The sequence below is a fragment of the Micromesistius poutassou genome (genome assembly GCF_964030765.1).
Source record: "Micromesistius poutassou genome assembly, chromosome: 6".
Taxonomy (NCBI): domain Eukaryota; kingdom Metazoa; phylum Chordata; class Actinopteri; order Gadiformes; family Gadidae; genus Micromesistius; species Micromesistius poutassou.
Genome location: NC_140276.1, coordinates 1,024,781 through 1,043,234, shown reverse-complemented (window position 1 = coordinate 1,043,234; position 18,454 = coordinate 1,024,781). Strand labels below are relative to the sequence as shown.

Sequence of the window (18,454 nt, the reverse complement as noted above, 5' to 3'; positions counted from 1 at the left end):
TGTGCGTGTGCTTCTCTGTGTGTGTGTGTGTGTGTGTGTGTGTGTGTGTGTGTGTGTGTGTGTGTGTACTGTATGTGTGCATGAATCACCCTCTATTATGTGTGTGTGTGTGTGTGTGTGTGTGTGTGTGTGTGTGTGTGTGTGTGTGTGTGTGTGTGTGTGTGTGTGTGTGTGTGTCTGCGTCTTCGTGTCTTTGAGTCTTTCACTCAAAGACACCACGGTGTACACCTTATGTTGTACCCACTATGCTGCACCATCACCGTGTTCATCTAGTGGCAGCATGGCAAACACACACACGGCCCCTCGCAGCACCTGACTGACCCCACACTGACCCTCGCCCACCACCTCTGAACAATGAACCACGAGGCTGAACCCTGCGTCAACGATCCACTACAGACTCAGATGACCAATGGCGGTTCTAGACCGGTTTTAATGGGAGGGGCCGAGATGGGGCCGGCTTTTCTGGGGGGTTGGATCACGGACGAGCGCTATTGCGGGCGCGATTGTTGACGGGGGGTGGGGTTGGCTCGTTCGGGGGGGGGGCCACAGGGGGGGGGGGCCGGACTCAGAGTTACGGGGGCACTGGCCCCCCCCCTAGAACCGCCACTGCAGAGGACTCTGCCTCGCTGCCTCAACGATCCACTACACACGCTGTCTTCTGTCCATCCCCCAGACGGGCAGAAGAACTAAGCCCCCCTCACTGAGAAAGAGAAAACATTATGTACATGTACTTAATTATGATCGCTCCTTTACCGCCTAATGTATCGGAATTACTCCTGCAAGGTAGGCATGGAGCCAGGGGTACCAGGAGCTTATTAATAAATACATTACTGTTATGAATGTTAATCTCCCTGTGTAAACGACCCTATCGACACATGTTAGAATAGTGTGGCTGAATATGACAATATTTAGACCGCTTCACTGCCGTGGCGTGCCCCGACCACAAGCCTTTTAAATGATATCGAGTACAGTCAGTAACCCTGAGACGGAGTAGTGTGAAACCTCCCACCACTAATGCAGACAAGCATATAAAGGTTGACCTACTGTATATAAATACCAAACGGATGTAGCTGCAGAAAAACCTTCATGTTCAGGAATTGCAATTCAACGGGGGATGTTCTGTTTGTGGATTAGAACATGCGTGCGTCCAAATGTGACGGAGAAAAGCGAAGGATAAAAATATCCATTTGTATTCTAACCCAATGAAATGGATTCATGCCGTATTCATGCTGTAATTTCATGCTGTGCATGAAATTATACAAACAGGCGAAGCTGAGTCTGGTGACTCAGTGTACTTTTGATTCACGTTCATTAGAAACGAGTGGATTTCTGTGCATTTATATGGTAAAGTAAAGCAAGATGGCATGCCGTTCATTCAATTAATACCTCAGGCTCTATGCATCTATGCCCTGCATGGGTTCTCCGTTCCCTAATCGCATTGGGATTCAGATTGTGTTTAACTTACTACTGTGTAATTTCACCCTTTTAACCAACCATGACACAAAGAAGTACCAATATGGAAACAAAGTCCCAGAGTCGCTCTAGGACACAAATTGATTGAGACAACCAACGGAAAATAACAGTTCAATTATAGCCAACCCATCGATGCATTCCCACTCAATATTTACAAGACACATCTAAATTTAAGCATCTCTAGAGGGGTCGAGATCCAGATGTTGCATGCGCACGTAGCACTTTTAAAGCTCCTATTTCCTCTGTTTCTGGTGCGAGACATGACTGCATCATGAGCTAGCAGAATGATAAACGTGTGTGTTTGAGTGGAAGGTGTCCGGGGTATTCTTAAGCTACAAATAAGTGAGGGAAAAACCCACAAAACGCCACTCAGAAACAAGGCAATTTATTTTTGGTGTCCGAAACACATTTAGGCAAATGAACACGGCTCGATTTAAAATGGTTTCACTGCCCCCTACAAAACAAAGAAATAGAGTTGGACACTTTGAAAACGGCTAGCTCTAAGGTTTTCATTCACAAACGGCTGAAGGCGATATATATATATATACAGGTCCATTAGAGGAGAACACCGTGTGAATGATTGTGCAGCTGGGACCACAATTAGAATACAATGTGTTATCGGTTTGGCTGGAAGAGGCATAAGGAAGAAGGGAAAAAATACATTAGCAAAAGATCCACTTTGCTAAACGCTTTGGCAAAAGATGCGAGAGTTAGTCTTAAGATTTGTTGCAGTATCGGAATGCCGGCTCTAGTATAAATTCACAAACTCAACTCGGTGGAAGTATTTACTGTCTCCCCTCGCTGTCTCCCTCGGGCAATAATCAGTGAGAAGCATCTGGAGACGGGACAAACTAAATATAGTTGATTCAAGCGTCGTAATAAATAAATAATAATAATAAATAAAACATGCAAAATAAAAAAGCTTGTTTGCCAAATTAGCTTTGAATTGAACGTATCCATCAACGTACACGCTTAATGTATTTGTTGTGAATGTCCACTGGCTGCCAAACAAGCAGCATTGTTGCCCTTTGACCCCCTGCTGTGAACGGCCCTCCAGAGCCCTGCATACACTTTGTAGAGAGAAACGAGAACCGGGTTTACTTCAATACAATAGCATGGTCCTGTGAGGAAGACCACGTCCCGGACATAGACCCCTCTGGTCCTGTGAGGAAGACCACGTCCCGGACATAGACCCCTCTGGTCCTGTGAGGAAGACCACGTCCCGGACATAGACCCCTCTGGTCCTGTGAAGTAGACCACGTCACAGACATAGACCCCTCTGGTCCTGTGAAGTAGACCACGTCCCGGACATAGACCCCTCTGGTCCTGAGAGGAGGGCCATGTCCCGGACACAGATCGCCTCTGGTCCTGTGAAGTAGACCCTTCTGGTCCTTTCAACTCATGGACCCTGATGACCACGTCAGGCCGACAGTCCATCTGTCCGAGTGTGCCCCTTCAAGCGAAGAGAGAGATGTGCTCTTTGAGCTCATGAATGGATATAATGTTCCGTCGTAACTCTTCTTTGACTTCAGAGTTGCTTTCATGTGCAGGGCATTTTGGTAACAAAAAAAAGACAACGAAAAATAGCTTCCAGTCTTCCACGGCGGAGAGAGATGTTTTCTCCCAAGATATCAACCCCCAAAAAACAGTTAGTCTTTGGATTGACTACCAGACGTTGAGCTCAGTGGTAAACTGAGGGTCTTAAAGGGCATCTTGTCAAAGGGCCATCTTGGGGTAACTCAAATCCCCTTCTCAAGGAAGATTAGAAATCCCTTCCAAGTAAAGACCTGAAATCAGATCCAAGTAAGTAAAAGTAAAAACAAAAGAGTATATTCAAACAATGAGCAGGTATGTTTATGGTTTGGTTTTTCAGTACACAACAATGAAAACCACCTGAATCTTGAGTCTATAAATCTTGGGTCTGAGTCTATAAAGTTTTCAAATCAACGCTGTGTATTTTGCCACTGTAGAAATAGTTTTATAGTAGTAGAGTTTTCATTGGTAGAACATCTCTGTAATCAAACAGGAAACACGGCTCTGTGCTGTCTCTCTCAGAGGTTCTGTCAAAACCTAGAAGACCAACTGGTCCCAGATACGGAACGGGTGGCAATAGGTGAACAAAGACAGGTCTCAACAGATCTTAACAGGTGTCAACTGATCACTACCATGTGGTGTTCAGATTTGGCAAAACATAACTAATGTTATTTTCTCAATACGTTAAATCTCCCGGCTTGAATAATATCCAATATCCGGCGAGAAATGTGTATGCTGGTCCAATAAGCCGAGGCTGGCCATCAGATAAGTCACGCAACGCATTCTCTCGGGATATGGATCAGCAACGCACGCTAATGATAACGCTATAATGATCCGGGGGGGGGGGGGGGGTTAACAATGGAGGGGGGGCGAGGCAGACATAACATCCCGGGATCAGGGCGTGGGTCGGGTTCCGGTACAGAGCTACCCATGACGCCCGGTGTCTGCGGTTACCCTGGGCTCTCAGAGCCGATGAGAGGTCCTGGACCCCCACGGTTTAGGGGGTATCATTCAGATCGCTGGTTTAGCATCAGCATCTATAGGTAATGGTGCAGCGCGAATCGTATGCTTACAGAGTCTGGAATCATGCAGTCTTTATTGAAGTGGATGATTCTAGACTTTTAGATTTTGGTAGATTTGAGCGTAGCCATGGATGAAGCAAACTAAACCCAACCCACCTTTGACCTCCAGGGTGCCCTGCTGTCTGTGTCATGACCCCAGCAGAAACCCTGGTGAGAGGACAATTGTCTCGTCTCGGAGGGGGGCACAACGCCTTGGTTAATTATTAGTACTTTGAATAGGCTTTTAGGCTTTTTAGGCTTTTGAATCGCAAACCCACTTGAGGGACTAAATATTATCACTCCGCATGTTGTGCTCATAATTATTTGTCCAATTATTTGTCCTTTTTTCCAAAGCCTCGTAAAGTTTTGGCCCCAGTGAGTCGTCACGATTCCACATAAATACATTTATTTATGTATTTATTTATTTATTTTTGCAGACACACATTTTATTTATTAAAACCAGCTTTGGAACGAAGAAAGCGTGCAATCAATACCGAAGCCGAGTTACAGAAAACCCCCAGAAAGAACCGCAGGAGAGCCTGAAGCTCTCTCCTCTGTTGAAACACCCAACACATCAGCTCCAGGGTTCAGCTCTAAATAATTTACTAACCCCAACATCACCCACCCCACCTAGGTCTCCTGTTTCCAGAGATTTCCAGAATTAAATACACTGATATACGTAAATATATATATAGTTGCTGTTTTTTCTCCTTGAACATGTTATTAATGAGAATGAATGTATTTGTATTCAACCTCAAAGCCTGGGCTCCCTGGAAACCAATGTCCCTTGAAATGAGTGATGGAGACCGCTGTCACCCGACGCACTCAGCCATCACCGGGGCTCAAATCGAACCGTACCATTCTGTTCTAATTAACGCAAATACACCAGCCTCATCAGCACGCACAACTCCCACACAGTGGTGGGGAGGGGGAGAGGTAGAGCAAAGGTGAGGATAAAGGAGAGAGAGGGTGAGAATGAGAGAGAGCGAGAAGGGGTGAGCTAGAGAGGGCGAGACAGAGGGTTAGAGAGTAAGGAGAGGATAACAGAGAGACAAACAGAGTAAAGGAGAGAGAGGCTGAGATAGAAAGAAGAGAGAGAGTAAGAGAGAGAATAACAGAGTGAGAGAGAGAAAAGGAGAGAGAGAGGGTAGGAGTTAGAGTAAGAGAGAGAGAGGGGGTCAAAGACAGAGAGAGAGAATGAAGGTGAGATACGGAAGAGACAGAGAGAGGAGGCGGGTGAAGGTGAGTCATTTAACAGATGAGAAAGGGACAGAGGGCGAGAGAGGGAGGGGTAGAGAGCGGTGGTAGTGTGTGGGAGAGAGAGAGAGAGGGATGGTGGTGGTGTGTGGGCGAGAGAGAGGGATGGTGGTAGACCGATGAGGGATAGTGAGAGCGAGAGAACAAGAGAGTGAGAGAGACAGGAGAGGGAGAGAGCGTGAGACCAGAAGTTAAGAAGAAAAGAAATGCAAATGCTTCTTATCTGAGGAGTCAAATTCATTAATCAGACCCATTATTCATCTGGACCTCGCAGGCTGAGTTGCAGAAAGGGCACAGCAGCATTTACGTCAATCAATGGAGCCAAAACAAAGAGTCATATCATCAGGAACAATCATGAGGTTATGACATCATATCTGTCTGCACGTCTCTCTCTCTCAGGCAAACCCCTACTTCGGAAACGCAACCGGTGGTTTTGGTGAGTGCGGTTCTTCCCAGAACGCGGCAGCGGGCCATGTGATCACACACAGATGTCTCCTGGTCCATACTCGGGGAAGGAAAGCAGAAGCAAGCCGACTAATACCCACTGAGAGGCTTATTCAAACGTATTACTGCTCTTAAAATATGACAGACCAGACAGGGCTGCGCGATCCAATATCCATTCGACGCACGCACGCACGCACACACACACACACACACACACACACACACACACACACACACACACACACACACACACACACACACACACACACACACACACACACACACACACACACACACACACACACACACACGCACACGCACAGGCGCGTATTTCTCTCTCTATACATATCCATACCTCGTGTTATTAGAGCAGTAGAGCTTAAAGTCACCTGTAAAGTTTTACGTGTGCAGTAGCAGAAGCACGGCGGTTACCTTGAATGCACGCACACACGCGCGCACACACGCTCGATTCAGGAGCAGGAGTCATGTTCATGCCAGCAGAGCGTTGTTGTGTTACACTCCATGAACTCCTCCCCGGGTCTGCCGTACACACACAGCTCAGCGTCACGAGGCAAACACAACCCGACCAGAGACCCCGGGACGTTCTAGATGATCCCCGTGTTCCACAAGCGTGTCCTCGGCTCAGAACACGCAAGTCATCCTCATCCATCTCTTTTCTATATATAAACGTACAAGAGACAGCAGGAATACTCAATATAGTCTCTCTGCGGTCCGATCTCATGGTCATCCGCGATTCTCAGGATGATGAAAATATCTCTTTCCTCGTCGGCGGACAATGTCAAGAGAGCTATCTGCTTGGCTTTTATTTTGGGATGTATTTACAAATGTCTGCGGTGGGTTTGTTTTCTTTTGTGATTCGGTTCCCCCCCCCTTCGGTTCCCCCCCCCCCCCATGTCTCCTAAACGTTCTCTCGTCTCCGACAGCGTTCTCAGACCTCTGATAGGAAGGAGCTAAGCGGAAAACAGGAGGAGAGCCAGGCACTGCTCCAGCTGTCTGGGTCAGGGGTCAGCGATGTGGCGTTCTGGACGAGCACGGAAAAAAAACTATCCAAACAACGACTCGTGTATGTACGTATATATTTAGGGAGACATACGTCCATATGTGTTTTTACCATGGCAATCGTTCTTCTGAAGATGATACGGTTGGTATTGAATGGCCGTGAAGGCTTGTGAGGGAACGTTTCGATACTTTCAGCGATCGAAGGTTCGTGCAGAAGATGGAAGGGGTGGAGGAGCAGATGCCAATAAAAAGACACAATCAATGCATGATTCATGAAGGTGATGACTGTTAATAAACCTTTGGTCGCTGCGTTTTGCAATTTTCCAGATTGTTAACCAGTGGAAGACTTAAATTTGTATATTGTATATTTGTTTAAATGACTTGTTCGGAGTGAGACCGTCTGTGTTTTGTAGACCAGTACAATAACCGTACATTTTGGAGTTGTTTACATGTCTGAAGGTGGAATTGAAGGTAATATGCAAATCCAGGATGGGCCCGGTTCGTGATTGGCCGGACTGGAGCTAACCTGGGCCAACCGGTGATCCAGGCTGTAGGAGCCTGGCTAACACTGCCAGAGATAAACTGCTTGTTCCCTTTGTCTGGAGCTGGATATATGCTGCTTCTGTAGTTTCCACAGGTGTGTCTTGTAATGTTGTGCTCTGTCCAGCATCTGTGTTTGAGAGATAATCCAAAACATAAAATTGAATAACAGCATACGATAAACGTCTTTCTGTTCATTGTGGTCACAGTCTGTGTGTGTTTGTTTGTGTGTTTATGTGTGTGTTTATGTGTGTGTGTGTGTGTGTGTGTGTGTGTGTTTATGTGTGTGTGTGTTTATGTGTGTGTGTGTGTGTGTGTGTGTGTGTGCGTTTGTATTTGTGTGTGTGCATGTGTATGCATGTGTCCTTGTGTGGTTAGTATATGTGTGGGGGTGTGTGCGTGGGTGTGTACGTGGGTGTTTGTGCGTGGGTGTGTGTGTATGCGTGCGTGTGTGTTTGTCTATGTATGTGTGTGTGTGTGTGTGTGTGTGTGTGTGTGTGTGGGTGCGTGCATGTGTGTGTGAATGCATGAAGTGACCTGTGTCATGCCAGTATTTTCTGTGCACCTCCTTGGACTGCAGTGCCCGCAGCATTTAATCAAAACCCAATTGTTTGTGCACAACAACAACAACAACAGATTTTCCCACAGAATCCCAAATAAGTCACGAGTCATCATAAATCCAAGGTGAACCCCAAACATAGTGAATCAGGACACATCTCAGTAAGATCAGATTGAACCTGCATCTTCATTATCAAATCTTCAGGAAAGACATCCACTTCCGGTGGCTTTGTCTTAATAACACACTATTCACACAACCCATAAACACAAAGCCTACCTTAAGGAAGAGATCGTGGGTGGAATGCATTTCTCTTCCAACCCAATATTTCTTGTGCATCAAAATAAATCATCAGATTCTTTACTTGAGATACTCCGCCACGACTACAAAGAGTTGAGGTACTGTAGAGTCCTAAATCAACTGAAATATAACAGAACCGGGACACGACAAATCATTTCATGATCAACCACTAAGCAATGGCCAACAAACATGACTATTCGAATCAAAACCCGCAATCCAATGCTCCTGTGCTGATCCTGTGTCATTGTGACCGAGATGACATCGAGATGAACCAACCCTATGGTCAGACTCATGAACGCACGCACGCACGCGCACACGCACACGCACACACACTTTTGAGCCGATCACCCTTTGATTGATTATGGATTCTACCCAACAGTCGGACCAAAAGAGTCTCACTCCACACTTGTATGATGCATGTTCACAGAGGTGCTGTTGCACATGCCTTTTCCTTTGCCCTGCGTGGATAATAGGCCCCGCATGCTGCGTGAATTCTGCTTCAGTGACACAATTAACAAAGTCGGACTGAGATAACTCCAGGTCGGGGATATAAGAGGCTGAATCATAATTTCCTCGCAGCCGCCGATACAACATAACGGGCTGGGACACGCTGTGACACGCCGCACGCCGTCGGACAGATAACGGGACGGCCCCGTGGAAGAGCCCTGGGATGTTTGCTCCTGCTGGGAGGACGGGCCTGATGGATCAGATGGAAGAGACGCAAAAGGTCCTGGAAAAAGACATCCTGCTGCTTTCAAGCGTTCCCTAATGTCACAGAGACTGACATCAGAGGCGAGCTCTGAGAAAAACAGAGCGCCTCCTTTCCCATTGCGATGCGTGTGCATCATATTTCCTGGAGATAAGTCATACATTAATGGATGGCGTCCTGTGGATCAAAATAAATAAATCGAGGAGAAAAAATGCAAGATGCTGCGTTTGTATCCAGGGGGGGGGGGGGGGGGAATTGGGGGTGGGGGTGGGGAGGGGGGTCTGGGGACCATCTGGAACGCCATAGGAGCCCAGATGTCTCTCGTCATGACGGAGCTGGCTCCCGCTCTCTCTTTCATGTGACATGGGGACACACTAATCACGTGAAGAGGGTGATTACACTCCGGATTGATCGGCCTCGACCTCTCTCTCTCTCTCTCCCCCCTCCAGCCCGGTCTGTTCCATGCCAGTGCAGAAAAAAGTGCAGTGCAGGGAAAAAAAAATGAAACAACAAAACAAAACCAAGGCGGACACTTTGATTGGGCAACGCCCCCCCAAGAACTGAACAAAAACACAAATACCTTCCGTTACCCGATACGACCAATCGTAGGACACGGCACATACCGCACGCGCACCTCAGACTCTACGGAGCCGGGAGGCTAAAGTGTGTATTAACCAAATTAACAAAAAGGAACTTCCGGAGAAACCAGCAGCCATTGACGCAGCGGAGCGAACCTTTCGCTTCTCGCTGAGCGGCGGAGGGGAAGTGGGCACGCGTGTTCTTTTTGGCTTCCACTTGTTTTGTGTGCGCTGCCAATGCCTAATGCGCCTGGAGATGAACTCAGTCCATCTGATCGTGAGGATAAAAGCAGCCGATCTGTAACGTTGACCGGGAGAACACCGGTTCAGCATAGATTTGACATCATTCGATATCATAACAGATTAGTCCAGGCCACAGGGAAGCACTCTATCGAATAATATCAAGCAATCAAAAGTTCACTCCCTTGAATAGTAGGCGTTTGGTGGCGTTGGTGTACTGAAAAGCTTATACTTATGACCACATAGGAGCAAAAGTAAATGTATAATGACAAAAAAAAATTGATATTGAAATATATGTATTCGAAAATAATACCTTTTTGTTCATACCTTTACTTTCAGCTACTACAAACCCCAAACAACTTCCTTTACGGGCAGTTAAATAACGACCAGTTTGTGAATATTTATGCAGATAGCGTGTTTTCCGACGTACTATTCTCTGTGCAGCACGGCGTGGAAACCGGTCGAAGACTCAGAGTGAAGAATAGCAACACATATTTTAATAACACATATTTTCTCCAACATTTGCCTTTTGGAGCCAGAAAGTTTTCCCTTTAGTTTTCAGCCTTTTTATCGCAAATAAAATTCACACCACCTCCTCCTCACCAATATAACGGCAAACTCTCGTCTACGGGGGCCCTTATAAAACCATGATTACGATTTTAACTCAAAAGCTGTTACCCAAAGTAATTCAATTTCCTCCTTAAGGGATGGCCCTGCTCCAAATGCATTGTAACAATGACATCATCTGTAAAAATAGAAGCAGAGGTACTTCATATTGAGGATATACTTCATACTGCCAACCACAGCCACAATTTATATCCCAGTGTCCAAGTGTCCAAGAGAGCAATTTGCCTGATGGACTGCGCCACAGGTGTTGCACCAGCACCCTATTTCTACACACATATTCATATTATAATAGACTGAAAGTTGCACACTTGAATGAATCCGGAATACAGGGAACAAAACGCAGAACAGTGGAGGTTGTTACGTTCTCTCCCGTCTGTTCCCATCTGTGTCATCTCTGGTTTGTCTAGTCAATGTGTACCCTGGGACAAACATGACACGTGCATGCCGCGCGCGCGCACACACACACACACACACACACACACACACACACACACACACACACACACACACACACACACACACACACACACACACACACACACACACACACACACACACACACACACACACACACACACACACACACACACACAGAAAGAATCTGCACAGACACAGCAATGATTGACAGCTACTTTCTTATCTGGGAACTCTCCAGATAATAAGAAGCAGGCTGGTTTTTAAAAGGTTTTTCGACATCTGCATCGGCCATTTAGGACGGAGAAAGAAAGAGGAAACTAACTAACTAACAAACTAACAACAAACAAAGAACGAACAAACAAAAAAAAGAAGGAAGAAAAAAAGAAAGAAAAAAGAAACAAACAAACAAGCAAACAGTAAGAAAGAAACAAAGAATAAGGGAAACATTCCAGAAGTGATCAATCTGCTGGCTCCCATCGGGGTGGGGGGGGGGGAGGAGACTTCACAGGTCCCTTCCTGTCCACGAGACCACGGAGGAGGCACGAGGCAATCATCTACCGCCTGCAGAGGACCCCGCCGCAAAGTGTCCACTAAGCAGCCCTGAGTGTGTCGGGGGGGCCGGGCGTCGCCAGCCGGCCAGACGTGATGGGCCCGAGTGATGGAGGTTCACCGGGCAGGACCCCAACCGCCCTCCATCAAGCCCCCCACACAAACAGCCCCTGCCCCGGCCTGACCCTCCACCTGGCAGCCCGCCCCCCCCCCCACCCCCACCCCACCCCCATGTGTACCATCAATTCCTCCGTGATGGGCGTTAGATTCCCTTTGGAGGACAGCACAAAAGGTGTTGGGGAAATTGAAGTGCATCCCCCACGTCCATCACTGCTCCCGCTGCCCCCTCATTGGAGGATAAACGGTGCTTTGGAAAGTGCTGTATTTGCAATTTTACATCCGGTTTTTTCATCCGCCGTCTTTGCCAGACGCTTTTTTCCCAGCAGGTGATGAAATTGTGTGCGGCAATAAATGTCCCCGCGGGCCGTTTCTATGACATACATATATATTTTTTATGTGTGGACCCTTACTCTTCACTTAAATGTTGGCCAGGGTGGTGGATTGAGAGAGAGAGAGAGAGAGAGAGAGAGAGAGAGAGAGAGAGAGAGAGAGAGAGAGAGAGAGAGAGAGAGAGAGAGAGAGAGAGAGAGAGAGAGAGAGAGAGAGAGAGAGAGAGAGAGAGAAAGAAAGAGAGTGGCGCAAGAGCAAGAGCGAAAGAGCGAGAGAAAAGAGAGACTCCAAGACGCAGTAAAGGAAATGAAAAATGACCAGGGCCTTGGAGAGCTGTGAGCTAAGCTCGCCGTCTGGCTCTTCTGTGCGGCCGATACGATTTAGCAACAGACAAAAACAATGGCCGTCCTCTGGCCGCTCGTCAGCCTGAGGGCCGACATGCAGCACGTTGTCCACGTTGATCTGATCCGGGGGGGGGGCCAGCGTCCAAACACAGCAAAGCTCAGAGTCATTAGGGACCCGCCGAAAGAGTGCGTGGAACACCGGTCTGATCAAACAGAGAGATACCAGGTAAGAGGGACCAGGGGTTTAGTTTTGTGTAATTAGGGTATTTAACTCCGGTAATCGTAAAGGTTGAACCCATTATTATGATAAGGCTGAATCGCTTATGAAAGCATTGAGTAAACGGGATAATGACCCGCTAATGTACGGCCTACAGTCTTTGTGTACTTTTATGTATTAAAAATGATATAATGGATGTATGCATTTTAGATTTAATCATTGAGCACACTCCTCAGTGACCTCCAGCGGGGGGGGAAATCACGGAGAGCGGGATGGATTTACATTTACATTCAGGGGGCGTTTAGAAGACACTTTTATCCAAAGCGACTTACGAGAAGACTTACAACATATGTATGAAGAAAGAGAAACAACAATATATCGCTGTCGGTACAGTAAGGATGTTCATAGAAAGTGCCAACCACTAACCATCACTAGGTTAACCCATTCCCCGTACACAACAGAGATAACCCTAGGATAAGATGCTACACAATGCAAAGTACTACAATACTACTACAATATACAATAAGTTTGTAAGAGGGATGTGGGAGGGGGGGATATTAAACTAGGATTAAACTATAAACGCGATGAGGGAAGAGTTAAGTTAAATGAAGATGACTGGGTCGCTGAATGAATGATGAAATGGTGAAGTGGAGACGAGTCCTCTGCAGAAGATTCACCCTCACAGGGCCTGGAGTGCGGCCACACTCCCTCTGGCACGAGCACGAGGAACGAAAAGTCACTTTTTTGTCTCGCTAATGTGGAAAATACTTCTTTAAATCAGGTGTCATTCAAACCCTTAACGACTTATCCACCAGGGGAGAAACACGAAACTGTTATGTGAAAAATACACATAATCACTATTTCCCCAGCTTTCTTCCTGAAAAATTAAATCCAGAGTCATTCCATCATAGGATTTCAACAGCGCGCCCTTGGTTACTCTTAACGTCACCGGCAAAACAACATCGAATAAATCCACACTGTGTTCCACATACCATAGAAGACTAATGACGCTTAATAGCTCACGCTGCGGTGTCTGCACAGATGTTCAACCGTGGAATGTGTGACCGCTCACTGCATCATATTTGCTGTAGGTGTTTCCATCTGCCATCCGCCAGCCGTAGCGCCGCTGCGTCAACAGACACAGCAACAGTGAGTTGGTGTGTCAGGGAATGGCAACAATGTCCGTAGACATCCCCCCCCCCCCCCAATTGAAGTCAAATGACCCCTCCTGCACTCAGTGGTTCAGGGTCGTCGGACCAGTTCAGTGAGATGGGGCCGCGTCTGTCAGAAGGTAGTGAGCACATTGAGGCTGATTAAGCCGATAGACAGAGAGAGATATATTTTATCATTTCTCTTTCTTCTGACAAATGTACTTATTGTAAGTCTCTTTGGATAAAAGCGTCTACAAAATGCCCTGAATGTAAATGTAAGCCAAGACAGCTACAGAATATATTTGTATATATAAATATATACGTTATATACAGTATATGTCTCACTCTGTCCCTCAGTGAGGGAAGGGGGAAGACTTCAATAGAAGTTAATCTCGTGTTCTCTTGTTCTGTGGATTTACAGGTTGAGGCATTCCACTCTCACGTTAGCCTTGACCTCCCCAGACCGCCCTATATGGATATGCAGCGCTTCCGCAAATATTTGAGGATTTTTTCTGTTGTTTAACATGCCCTTATACCTCGGAGAACAAGAGTCCGGGTGACAAACTGCTGTTTATTGTGATAGCTTTGTTAGAAACCCAGCCATACGATAGATATAAGAGAAAGAAGGATAATAGAAGATAGATAAAAGAAAGATGACGGATAGATAGATAAATAGACAGATAGATAGATAAATGAATAGATAAATAGATAAACAGATAGATAGGCCTACTGTCTTGATCTTCGGATCAGTGTGCTCCTTTCACCATAAATGGTACTCAGGAGGAAATCTCGCAATTGTTGAGTAAATATAAATGGATTTATTTGTAAGTTTTTAAGTACCATAAATGGTTACAGATAAACCGGTTTGGACCCGTTCAGTCCCAACAGCAGCAGCAGCACAGACAAGCGGATGAGCCTCTGGGTCGCGGTGAGAGGGGCCAGCAGGCAGGTCAAACGGTACGTTGGAGGCTGTCAGCGGCCATCACCAGCTGCCTGTTACCGGCCGGCAAACACCTCCACAGCTGGTGGTCCTGCTGTCAGCCAGTGCTTGAATTGCGTACTACAGTTAACGTTTGTTTACGTGTACATTCTTCTCTCCGCTCTCCAGTCTCTAACTATCTGACTTCAGACTTACACGTATAAGCGCGACACCTGTGTGGCTATGTTTCTGACGCATTGGTGATCTTGGTGGGTTTTGTGAGTGTGATGGTAAGAAGGTGTGATTTTAACGCTGTCTTGGGTGTCACGCCGCAGGTTAATAAGCGGGTTGAGGCGCAGCTAAAAACAGAACCTCTGTTAAAATGCCTCGTAAACCGTTCTCCGGGATGTGGGGCTTCAGGCGAGGAACACGGACGGAGGAATGTATATGGACCGCAGGGTCTCGCTGTGACATGAGCATCCAAAATAAAAGGAACCTCGGTTCTGGTCATTTGGATTAAACAAAACAACCCACATTAGAGGGGCAGCCAATAAGAAGAGCCGGTGATTTAATGAGATGCAAATAGCCGAACGAGAAATAGTTCAAATAGCTGCGCTTGATGAAAAGCCTTCTGAACTCAGAGCGGTACGGCTCACCCCCTCCCCCTCTGAACACAACATCCCTCCTCCTGAAAGTACACATTCTCCAACGGCTGAGGGTAGAATCTGTTTAGACGAGCGGACGGTAAATACACCGAGTATGGAAGTGGAGATATGGTGTGCTTCGGGAAACCATCGCTCAAAACGGATGATTTACCAATGCTCTGAGCATGACGTGAGCATTGGGACGGTTGAGCCAGTTGGGAGCGGGCACTCGGGGGCATGTCATTGGTATTCAGCGGGGGTGCTCTGCAAGGGGAGCGCGCATGGAAGGTCCAAAGAGCGCTCAGTGGCACAGTGAGCGAGGTTTGCACTTTATGAAAGCCCAAAGTAAACAAAGATAAGAAATACACACATTACCTAATTGTTTATATATATATATATATATTTCTCCCTTCTCCACACTTTTACACTTTCATTAAAAATATAATATATGATAAAATAAATATAAAAATAAATATAAAAATAATTATATATATATAATTTTTTTAATATTTATTTTAATATTTATTTTGCATATAAATATTAAAATATATATATTTTTATATATAAAACTTTTTTTATATTTATTTTTAAATTATTTTATTATATATTATATTTTTAATAAAAGTGTGGAGAAGGGAGAAATGTACTTTGTGTTTATTTGTGTGTGTATTATTGTTTGACATTTATTTAAGGCTTGTGGTACGATAACAATACACTATTTATGTTGTGATCATGGCCGTTGTGTGTTTGTAGTGTCGTTGCTAAACAAACAAAAACATAACTCAAAGCGGCTATTGTCAAAGTGAAGCTGTAACATAAAGCTGAGGCGAACATGAATGAAGCACAATGGCCTTCTTACCATTGGCTCGGAGACGCTCCTGAGGAGCCTTTCCCACGTTACGCACAGCGGAGCCATGGGGACGCTTTTCTCATGCAACTCCCGCACAATTCTGCGAGACGCAAGGAATGCCTGCGCGCAAAGGCAGCCGAGGAACCTCTAGTTATGCGCTTTACTGAGGATACGGTCCCAAATCGACCTAGGATATTACACAACATTAGAAGAGTTTTGGGGTATATTTTCGCGGAATGATTCGAGTTTTATTAAGTCGCTTGAGTCTTAAAGTAGGCTATGTGAGGTGAAGTCAAGTTTTCCCCACCGTAGTGTGAAGTAGAGTGGTGGTGACGGAGTAGAGACTGCCTGAGCTGCACAGTCGTGCAGGCGCGCTCTTTCCTTGGTTTGGGGATTGTGCGCACTGAGAGACTGAGCGTAACCGGTGGAGCACTTGTGTGAGGAGGAGGAGGACACTTGTCCGACATGCACGCTGCTGCCGGGTGCCATGTGCAGACGCACCATGTCGGGCAGTTCGGAGTATCCAGCCCGCAAGTGATCTGAAGCCTGCTATGGAGGACCGCTCCGTTCAAAATGAATCAGAGCTTCGACAATGTCACGCGCGTGTGGGATCATGGTTCTTCCAAAATCGACTCCGGAGCGATCACGTCGTCTCTGGCTTCGGTCAACAACTTTTCGAGCAACTCCACGGGCAACCGGACGGAGCGCAGCGAGGTGGACCTCGCCAGAGCCGTCCCGCTCGCCCTGGTGCTGGGCGCCTTCATCGTGTTCGCCATCGTGGGCAACATTCTGGTCATCCTGGCGGTGGTGTGCAACAGGCACCTGCGCACCCCCACCAACTACTTCATCATCAACCTGGCGATCGCCGACCTGCTGCTGGGCACCATGGTGCTGCCCGTGTCCGCCACGCTGGAGATCCTGGACTACTGGGTGTTCGGCCGCATCTTCTGTGACATCTGGGCCGCGCTGGACGTGCTGTGCTGCACCGCGTCCATCATGAGCCTGTGCGTAATATCCATCGACCGCTTCATCGGCGTGAGCCACCCGCTGCAGTACCCGGGAATAGTGACCGAGAAGCGGGCCCTGCTGGCCATGCTCGGCGTGTGGGTGCTGTCCATCGTCATCTCCATCGGACCCCTGCTGGGGTGGAAGCAGCCCCCGTCGCCGGACGACACGGTCTGCCCCATCACGGAGGAGCCGTTTTACGCGCTCTTCTCCTCGCTCGGCTCCTTCTACATCCCGCTGGTGGTGATACTGGCCATGTACTGCCGCGTGTACATCGTCGCCAAGCGGACCACTAAGAACCTGGAGGCGGGGGTGCTGCGGGAGAGGATGAACTCGGGCGAGCTGACGCTGCGGATCCACAAGGGCTCCCAGGTACAGGAGGACCCGAGCTGCTCCGGGGCCGGGAAAGGCCGCGCGAATCAGGCGCGAAGTTCCCTGACTCTGAAACTTCTTAAATTCTCCCGGGAGAAGAAAGCCGCCAAGACCTTGGGGATCGTGGTGGGCATGTTTACGCTCTGCTGGCTGCCCTTCTTCCTGGCGCTACCCATAGGTAGGTTGCACCCCAGGCTGGCCGTAAGAACCAACATAACAACAAAAACAACAACAACAACACGGCTCCGGTTATCAGACCCTTCCGTAGCTCGCACTTATCAGTTAATTACTTCTGAAGGGATTTGATGTTGCTTCCGGAGCTTTGCCATGCATTTGCTTCCACACCCGGTAAACATATATAAGATATCTACAGAGAAATGTTGGTTATGGCTCACTCGTTCACTTCTGATCAGCTGCACTGTCACGCTTGGGGATAGGTCGAGTTTCTCCGTGGCCTATCAGCGGGCCTTCCCAGGGGCGTTTGTTGAGTGCTGAAGAAAAAGCAATTACCCCGAATAGTTTTGATTACGAGGCGAGCCTCAGTTCATTTTCACATTCGGCGGTCTGCCAATATATTCATGCACTGCTCACACTCTTTTAGATTAATATAGTCTCATTACCCGTGAGCAATTCGTTGTGTTTGTGTGGTGCTGGCCCTCCGTTAACGGCTTCATTCGTCCTGACTCTTTAAAACCTTTCTGGTTCTCTGTTCTGAGGTGGAACACGGCCGCGTTTCAAAACACAGAGGACGGCGTCACTGACAGAGCGGTCCGTTTGCAGAGGCGTAGTTCAGGGTCCTCCCATCCCCCACCGCCGACCCCCCCACACACCCCCACACCCCCGACCCCCCCACCGCCGACCCCCCACACCCTAAACCAATCTCCAACGGAAAGCCCCCATGGGTCCCAGAGGAGGGTGGCAGAGAGTGAGCAGATGTCCCGGTCCGATAGAGCCACGGACCGGGGCGATAGGGGGGGTGTTACCGGGGGGGGGGGGGTCCTCCCTGGGGGTCCCCCCCCCACTGGAGGCCACAGGGACCATCCGGTCGACCCCGGGACTCCGTCCGGTCGACCCCGGGACTCCGCCCCGGGTGGCTCTGACGTTCCTTAGGGAACGTCAGAGGAAATGAGAAGGAAAAGTCCTCGGCGGTCCTGCGGTGGAATGCGGAGCGCTACAGAGGAGTTTGTGACGGCGGCTC

General features: G+C 47.7%; 1 pseudogene across 1 annotated transcript; it reads left to right on the top strand.

The window, feature by feature from the left end:
• The first annotated feature begins 15,682 nt into the window (after positions 1-15,682).
• Positions 15,683-18,073, top strand: LOC311344694 (alpha-1A adrenergic receptor pseudogene; annotated as a pseudogene). The gene has a single exon. The product of its transcript is annotated as an alpha-1A adrenergic receptor pseudogene (transcript).
• Positions 18,074-18,454: the final 381 nt, after the last annotated feature.